The sequence below is a fragment of the Calidris pugnax genome, unplaced genomic scaffold, assembly GCF_001431845.1.
Source record: "Calidris pugnax isolate Ruff unplaced genomic scaffold, ASM143184v1 scaffold211, whole genome shotgun sequence".
NCBI lineage: Eukaryota > Metazoa > Chordata > Aves > Charadriiformes > Scolopacidae > Calidris > Calidris pugnax.
In genome coordinates this window covers 8,538,113-8,544,131 of record NW_015091083.1, presented here as the reverse complement: position 1 = coordinate 8,544,131, position 6,019 = coordinate 8,538,113, and positions in this window count along the sequence as shown.

The following is a 6,019-nucleotide window of genomic DNA, read 5'->3' as shown; positions in this document are numbered from 1 at the left end:
CCCCTCCTCCCTTATCAGGCACGGCACGGCACGGTACGGCACCCCACGGGGTGTTGGAGGGGGCAGCCCTGCCTCCCTTATCCGGCACGGCACGGTACGGTACGGCACCCCCAGGGGTGTTGGAGGGGGCAGCCCTAGAGGTCCCGGTACTTTCTGCCGACACGCGTGGAATCATAGAGTCTCGCGGGGTTGGAAGGGACCTCTGGAGATCATCGAGTCCAAACCCTCCCCCACCAAAGCGGGTCCACCCGGAGCAGGTTGCACAGGAACCCATCCAGGCGGGTTTGAATGTCTCCAGAGAAGGAGACTCCACCATCTCTGAGCAGCCTATTCCAGTGCTCTGCCACCCTCCCCCCCCCCTCCCTTATCCGGCACGGCACGGTACGGTACGGCACCCCCAGGGGTGTTGGAGGGGGCAGCCCTAGAGGTCCCGGTACTTTCTGCCGACACGCGTGGAATCATAGAGTCTCGCGGGGTTGGAAGGGACCTCTGGAGATCATCGAGTCCAAACCCTCCCCCACCAAAGCGGGTCCACCCGGAGCAGGTTGCACAGGAACCCATCCAGGCGGGTTTGAATGTCTCCAGAGAAGGAGACTCCACCATCTCTGAGCAGCCTATTCCAGTGCTCTGCCACCCTCCCGGTAAAGAAGTTCCTCCTCATGTTTAGATGGAACTTCCTATGTTCAAGTTTGTGCCCATTTCCTCTTGTCCTGTCACTGGGCACCACTGAAAAAAGACCAGCCTCGTCCTCCTGACACCCTCCCTTTAAGTATTTGTATTCATTGATTAGATTCCCCCCTAAGTCTTCTCTTCTCCAGACTAAAAAGACCCAAGTCCCTCAGCCTCTCTTCATAGGAGAGACACTCCAGGCCACTAATCATCTTTGTGGTCCTCTGTTGTACCCTCTCCAGCAGTTCCCTGTCCTTCTTGAACTGGGGGGCCCAGAACTGGACACAGTGCTCCAGATGGGGCCTCACGAGGGCAGAGCAGAGGGGCAGGATGACCTCCCTCCACCTGCTGGTCATGTTCTTCTTGATGCCTCTCAAGTCCCTCAGCCTCTCTTCATAGGAGAGACACTCCAGGCCACTAATCATCTTTGTGGTCCTCTGTTGTACCCTCTCCAGCAGTTCCCTGTCCTTCTTGAACTGGGGGGCCCAGAACTGGACACAGTGCTCCAGATGGGGCCTCACGAGGGCAGAGCAGAGGGGCAGGATGACCTCCCTCCACCTGCTGGTCATGTTCTTCTTGATGCCTCTCAGGATACCATTGACCTTCTTGGCCAAAATGGCACATTGCTGGCTCATGGTCATCCTGTTGCCCACCAGGACTCCCAGGTCTTTCTCCTCCAACAGGTCATCCCCCAACCTGTCCTGGTGCAGGGGGTTATTTCTCCCCAGGTGCAGCACCCTACACTTGCCCTTGTTGAATCTCATTAGGTTTTTCTCAGCCCAACTCTCCAGCCTGTCCAGGTCTCCCTGTATGGTGGCACAGCCTTCTGGGGTGTCAGCCACCCCTCCTAGTTTTGTATCATCAGCAAAGCGGAGGGTGACGTCCAGCCCCAGCCCCTGCAGAACCCCACACTCAGGACAGAGGGACTGTTCCCACCCACCCCCATCCCCTTGCCCTGCTTACGTGTGTGGGGAGCTCACAGGGGGCTCTTTCTGGGGTGTCAGCCACCCCTCCTAGTTTTCTATCATAAAGTGGAGGGTGATGTCCAGCCCTGGCCCCTGCAGAACCCCATGCTCAGGACAGAGGGACCGTTCCCCCCTCCTCCCATCCCCTTGCTCTGCTCATGGCTGTGGGGAGCTCACAGGGGGCTCCCAACCCCTCCCCACAACAATCACTGCTGAGAAAACATTGAATTCCGGAGGCATAAACTTTGGTTCTTGTTTTTTTTTTTTTTTGGGGGGGGGGTGATTTGGGGGCAGGTGCTCCACCCCAGGGTGAGTTTCCCCGCTGCATCCCCCATCCATGGCAGGGACATGCTCTCCCATGGGCAGCATCCCATCACCTCCTTATCCAGAGGGGCCAGGGGGCTGGGGCTGGTGCTTCCAGACTATGCCAGGGCTGTGATGAGGGGCTGGCTGTCAGGAGCCCACCTCAAACCCACTGGAGAGAGGCTGTCAGGGAGGGTGTGCAGCTCTGCTTGTGTTTGTGATGCCGGGGGGAGAGGCAGAAAACCCACAGTGGGGTGAAGCAGTCTCTTGGCAGGAGGCTGGTGGAGGGATGTGGCCCCGGAGGGCTGTGAAAAGGTCCTCCCCACTGCTGCCCGTCCCCCTGGGATAGCAGCTCAAGCTGCCTTCCTCCCTCTGCAGGTCCAGCGATTGGAGCTGGGGGTTCAGCCTGCAGAGATGCAGCCCCCGGGGCCCCTCTGTGCTTGGCCCCGGGGACCATGGGGCTCCAAGGAGGGACATGCACCGCGGCTGCTGGAATAGACCTTTCCTTTGATGCCTTTCATGAGGGCATGGTGGAGCTCTGAAGGGGAGATAGGTATTGACCAGGGGAGGCCTTCCCAGTGCTTGGTTTGTGTGAGGTCCTGCAAAACCAGTGCCAGCACGTATGGATGGCACAAGGGCACCTGGAGCATCCGGGGAGCCTCTGCCCTGCCAGCAGCGGGCAGGGGAGGAGGAGGCAATGTCTAACCTCCTCTTTGATATCTGCTCAGAGTGACATGGAGTTGTCAAGAAACAAGGAGCTCAACCTCCGTTTCAGGGTGATTCACGCTTGGCTGGTGGGGAGAAAAATGCCAGCGGGTGCTGATTTTGGGGAAGGCACCCACCTGTTTCTGTGGGCAGTGCTGCAGGGCAATCGAATGAGGGCAGTGGGACAGCACTGGCAGAGCTGCCTTCAGCCACCTTCAGCTCCTCATCCACCCAGGACGGTGGACAGGAGGGACCTGTGCCCAGTGAGCCCATTTGGGAGTGAAGGCAGCTCCTTCCTAAAGGATAGATACGTAGATACAAGTACACTGTCTATACGGAGAGTGTATCCACCAGGATATTGTCCAGTGACAGGATTACGGGCATGGACCCCAACTCAACAGCCACTCAAGACGAGGTTGTGTCAGCTCTCCTTCAGGAGCTGCTCCTGAAGTGTGAGCTTTTACACACTGTGTGCTTTTTACACGCTCCTTTTGCGAGCGTGTATAAAACGTAGCTATCGATTTAAACCTTTATAATGCAATGTAGAGGTTCAGTGTACAAAGACACGGCGTTCTGGGAATGAACTCTGGTGGCAGCGGGCTGGTGGTTTTGTTCCCAGACTCGTAATTGTGAGTTATTCTTGTCTGAGGACAGAACGGCTGTTAAGGGGAGATTTATAGGGTGGGTGTTAACACTGACTTCTCAGTAACATTGGGGATTGCTGGAAATCTTTAGGAAAAAGGTGTCCCCACGACTAGAATCTCCAGGGCAATAGTAGGGAGCCTGGGTACCCCATCAGGCACCTGTGCAGTGCAGGTGGTGGCTGGGACATGGCAGGACCCATGGGGTGGCAAGCTGCTCTCCTGGGTGAAACAGAGAAACGGCCACTACTGCTGCTGGCCTCCATATCCAAGGGCACCAGAAACTTGCACGGTGCCACCAAGGGACCTTTCCCCTCTGCTGCCACTTCTGCTCTCCATTCCCCATGAGCAGGTCCCTGCCTGCCCTTTTTCCCCAGTTGCTTCACTGGGAGCTGCAAAAGAGAAGGTGGAGAGCAGGGACAGGGGGCGACCGGCGTCAGAAGAAAAAGATGTTTTAAAGCTATTTTGAGTTTTGCAGAAACAACTGTTTATTTGGGGTTTGTGGCCACAAGGGAGGAAAGAACAAGCTTCTGTCCTCACCAAGGGATCTGTGTAGTCCCAGGTGGTAGATATGCCTCGGTGGCACACAGGGCACTGCAGCTAGTACTTTGAGTACTGTGAGACTCTGCCTTCAGCCCCCATGGAGCCCTGCAGAGTGTGGTGGGGCTTTGCTTCTGCTCCTCACAGAGATCGTGGTGGGGAAAGAGGCAGTTGTCCCTCTTCTTGAGGGGCTTTCAGGTAACAAGTACAGCTCAGAGCCTCTCTGTCCTTCATCCCCACCAGCATGTCGGGGCCTCCAAGGGCTGGGCACTGGTCGAGGGCTATCTTCCCTTCTTCAGAAGTCACTGGGCAATGGACAACTACTAGCTGAGACTGATTTAAGAGCAGCTGGCTGGGGCAATCGCCAGATAGAGCAGCAGGGATAATGAGGAACGATGCAGACAACCAGAAGGGATGGTTAAGGTCCCTTTGAATCATAAATCCCCAAATGCTATTTGATGGTCCTCTTGTAGCAATACCTCCACTGGCTGTTTACCGTGTATCTGGTGAGGAAATGTGACCCTTCTTTTCTTACATGAGCTCTTGTGATATGGTCCATGCCTCTGTCAGCTCAAGATGTGTCCATGGCAGTTAGTGAAAACATTCTGATGATGCTACCAGCACCTGCCTGGTGCTCTCCAGGAGGGCTTTGGAGTTGTGTTTGTGACCTCTTAGGCCCCAAGTGGGGATTTCTCTTCCCTCCATGGGCAGCCTGATCAGATACCAGTGGAGAAAGCAGAGGATGTGGATGGGATATCTTCCACGCGGACTCCTGGAAGCCCCATACTGGTGGTTTCTGAAGCCCACTGCAGTTTCTAAAATAGGCTGGAAGCAAAGACTTTCTGGATAACAAACAGTTTGTCAGTCAGCCAGGGTTATTCCTGCGGAATTGATTTGAACACTGCAAAGACTGAATTTAATTTCATGATTAATTATGCCAGGAGACCCCAAGTATTGGAAAGGTGCCTTTAATGAATAAATATCATGGAAATAATTCTTGGCTCCAAGTGAAGGGGTGTGCATTTGCAGATGTGGAGTAGGACTGGTGTGGGAAGGGCACTCATCATGCACACTAAATCAAGATGAAAACCCGGAGGCTCAGTGAGATGTGCCGGTGCTGAGGCTGTGGGTGACACCAGTTGCATGTGCTGCCTGCAGTTTCTCAGGAGGGGACCATGTGTAAGGCTCTGTGCCAGAGAAACCCCTGCCTTGAGCCTCTGCCAAAACCTGACTTGTTCTTATGGCCAAAGGCTCCCAGGTTAGACGTGCGATTTCCACGAGGTGGATGTCTACAGTGACACTCGCACACGTACGTGTCCCTCTTCTGTATCTGCCCATAGAGCTGTGTGCAAGAGATGCAGCTACCACTTTCCTTCTTCCTGGCATGTATTCTGCTTTTTCCACTTGCCTTAACAGCTCAGTGCATCAGCTGAGTGGTGGCAACTGTCCATCCACACAGCATGTATACAGGTGTGTCTTACCATAAACCTTTATGCTATTTCTAACCAATTTCTTTTGCCCCTGTTGCAGGACAGCTGTGCTGGCTCAGCCGAAGTGAAGGAATCAGATAAACATGCATGCTGCTAAGGCATTATTACCCTTGTGAATTTAATGTTGTAAATTTGACCTTTCTTCTCCCGTCTCTCTCCTCCCAGTGGATCATTGCTGTCCCTCCTGGACATACCTCTCATTGTGAATCGTGAGATGTCATCCCTTGCTCTTTGCTGTGCAGGTCGCTTTGTGAGTGCTCCGAGACAATTAATCACCCCAGTCCTGATTGAAAATTCTCAGTCTTTCAATTTTCTGGTTGCATTCGACTGAGACAGAGGAGAGAAGAGTTCCCAATTCATTTCCAGATATTTGATTATTTTAAAAGGTCTTTTTGTGAAGTATCTTGCCATACATAAGTCCCATGGCTACACATGCTGAAGGGAAATCCAGCACAGCAGCAGCCCAGCTCCTCAGACCAAGCAGACATGGGTGATCTGGCCAACGGCAGGCTTGGCTCTCACACAAATCAGGCAGCAGCTAAAAGGATCTATTCCTGCCTGGTACAAAGGCTTTGGGGTCATGCTGTATTGCTGTTTGAAGCAAAGAAGGTAAGGTGTATTAACCTGCACTGAGCATGAGAATCACAGAGGCTTCAGAAGCCAGGGCTTCGGGCTGGGAAAACACTAAAGAATCAAACAGAGCTTT